Source organism: Globicephala melas, chromosome 1 (assembly GCF_963455315.2).
Source record: "Globicephala melas chromosome 1, mGloMel1.2, whole genome shotgun sequence".
NCBI classification, from domain to species: Eukaryota; Metazoa; Chordata; class Mammalia; order Artiodactyla; family Delphinidae; genus Globicephala; species Globicephala melas.
Window position 1 is genome coordinate 101,141,947 of NC_083314.1, and position 3,117 is coordinate 101,145,063.

General features: G+C 42.5%; 1 pseudogene; it reads left to right on the forward strand.

Moving 5' to 3' along the window:
* The first annotated feature begins 1,095 nt into the window (after nt 1-1,095).
* LOC115859932 (CBY1-interacting BAR domain-containing protein 1 pseudogene) lies at nt 1,096-1,949 on the forward strand (annotated as a pseudogene).
* Nucleotides 1,950-3,117: the final 1,168 nt, after the last annotated feature.

The window sequence follows — 3,117 nt, forward strand, 5'->3', positions numbered from 1 at the left end:
TTTGTTTTTGCTTTTAAGATTTATTAGGCAAGACTGGAGAAGTGTTTTAGACCAATTATTTCCTATGATTGATGAAGACGCTTCAGTGAGCTCCACCTGATGCCCTACGAATCATGAAGTTTTCGAGTCTGGCTGGAGAGAAGAGAGGCTGGCATGCACTGTCACCTTAACCTGTTCGGGGGGTTCTTTTCCTGGCCTTGGGTAGTTTCCTCACTCCCGTTCACTCATTAGCACTCTGCTAAAGAAATAAAGGGACTGGCTCAGATCTTTGTGTTCTCTTTCTGTGCAGCTCTCTCCTCTGCAGCACTTTAGGGAGGTAAACTCCAGGCAGCTTTTTGTCCTCAAACTCTCAGCTTTGTCTCTTCAACTCAGTGTGTTGTCCAGACTCTGCCTCAGTTCTGCCTCCATATTCTACGGCCTGGAAATCCTCTCAACACAGAAATCTAGGGAAATTCATAAGGCACACAACATTTCTCCTCATCTTTCAGGCATCACTGTCCTACATTCACTGATGCTAGTGCCTTGATAACCTTTATTCCATATATTTTGTCCATCTGCATTTTTTATTTTTCAGGTTCAGTGATAATTCTGTTCCCAGCTACTCCATCTTAGTTGGAAATGGATATTCCTAAGTGTATTCATTCTGATCCTAAACGACAACCAGTAAGTCTCAGCATTCTGAGTACTGAATAAGCAACCACAGTGTTCATACAATCACATACAATCATGGAGTCTCAACTATTCCTCTGTGAAATAACCCACACATAAAGAAAAAAAAAGATGTCTTTGACCTTAATTGTTGTTGTTTAATGGGTATTGCTTTCAGTAAATATTTTACACTTTATCTTTTTAAAATTTGCTTTTTAAAATTAATATTTTTCATACTGTTCTTGAGTAGTGATATTCGTTAAAGTGCTGTGCATTAAATTTGTTTTGCACTGCCAAGTTAAAGCCCTTTTCAATAGACTATAAAGGTAAATCTAGAAATTACTTATTTTACATTTATTTCTTTTTTAAATCCAGGATGGGCCTGGGTGCCTCGGAGCCCCTGTCTTTGGGCCCCAGCCTGCAGTCTCTGGCTGTGTGTGAGGCAAGATGTTGAAATGCAGCTTGCAGAACCAGGATGCTCAATTGTAAGTTGCTGTCACAAATGTGGAGAAGTATTTTGGAGAGCTGTGCTAAATCTTTGCTGCTTATGTGCAGAAAACTGCCAGACTGAGATACAAAGCAGAACTCCTGGTGAATGAAATCAATGTGTATGTCTCTACAGAGACCCCAAATTTAAATCAGGGCCTGAAAAACTTTGCTGACGAGTTTGCCAAACTTCAGGATTATTGACAAGCAGACGTTGAAAGACTTGAAGCCAAAGTAGTTGAACATTTGAAAGCTTATGGAACCATTGTAGAAATGAAACGAGATGACCTCAAAGTAACATTAACAGCAAGGAATCAAGAAGCTTTTCAACTGTTAACTCAGAAAGAATATGTCAGAGAAACCCGTCTGACTGATATGTTATTTCACAGGCAGAAACTGAATTACAAAGAGCTACAAGGGATGCTACCTGAATAACTCGTCATTTGGAGGAAACTATTGACAATTTTGAAAAGCAGAAAATAATGGATATAAAGACTATATTTTCAGAATTTATCATTATCGAAATGTTATTTCACAGCAAAGCTTTAGAGTTCTACACTGCTTCCTACCAAAATATACAACAGATTGATGAAGAAGATTTAGAGGTTTTCCAAAATTCTCTGTATCCACCAGATTATTTATGTCATTTAGATATCGTCAGAGCAAATTCAAAGTCACCTCTTCAGAGATCACTGTCAGCTAAGTGTTTATCTGGAGCAGGACAGGTAACTATTTGTTGATTAAGAAAGGATCAACAAGCAGAAGAGGACGATGAAGAAGATGAAGACTTAGACGTTATAGAAGAAGAAAATTAAACTTCTTAAGTAAACTTTTCATTTCCATTTTCATCTTAAATGACTTGAAATCCAGATTTACTAAAACTGTAGAACTTTACACTGGATTCATATGTTAAACCTCAAAATGAAATCCTACTGGAAATGGAGAAATTATTAAAGGAAATTTATGCTGACCAATAAATAAATAAATAAAATTCAGGATGTGTCCATGTAAACGTTATTTTAGAAGAATAAACAGGGAGACACCTTCAAGATGGCGGAGGAGTAAGACGTGGAGATCACCTACCTCTCCACAAATACATCAAAAATACCTCTACATGTGGAGCAAATCCTACAGAACACCTACTGAACGCTGGCAGAAGACCTCAGACTTCCCAAAAGGCAAGAAAATCCCCATGTACCTGGATAGGGCAAAAGAAAAAAAACAGAGACAAAAGAATAGGGACGGGACCTGTACCTTTGGGAGGGAGCTGTGAAGGAGGAAAAGTTTCCACACACTAGGGAGCCCCTTCACTTGTGGGGACGGGCAGTGGGCGGCGGGGGGGGGGAGCTTCAGAGCCACGGAGGAGAGCACAGCAACAGGGATGTAGAGGGCAAAGCAGAGAGATTCCACCACAGAGGATCATTGCCAATAAGCACTCACCAACCTGAGATGCTTGTCGGCTCACCTGCTGAGGTGGGTGGGGGCTGGGAGCTGAGGTTGGGCTTCGGAGGTCAGACCCCAGGGAGAGGACTGGGGTTGGCTGTGTGAAGACAGCCTGAAGGGGGTTACTGCGCAACAGCTAGCTGGGAGGGAGTCCGGGAAAAAGTCTGGACCTGCCTAAGAGGCAAGAGACCATTGTTTCAGGGTGCACGAGGAGAGGGGATTCCTTCTCTGTCTGCCCACAGAAGGCAGAGCACCACCAAAATGAGATCCAGAGAAGGGCATAAGCTGAAGCTATCAGCTCTGACACCAGAGACAGGCATGAACCACTAAAGCTGCTGCTGCAGCCACCAAGAATCCTGTGTGCAAGTACAGGTCACTACCCAGACTCCCCCCAAGAGCCTGTGCAGCACGCCACTGCCAGGGTCCCGTGATCCAGGGACAACTTCCCCAGGAGAACACACGGTGTGCCTCAGGCTGTTGCAATGTCATACAGGTCTCTGCTGCCGCAAGCTCACCCCACATTCCAATTATGACTACAGT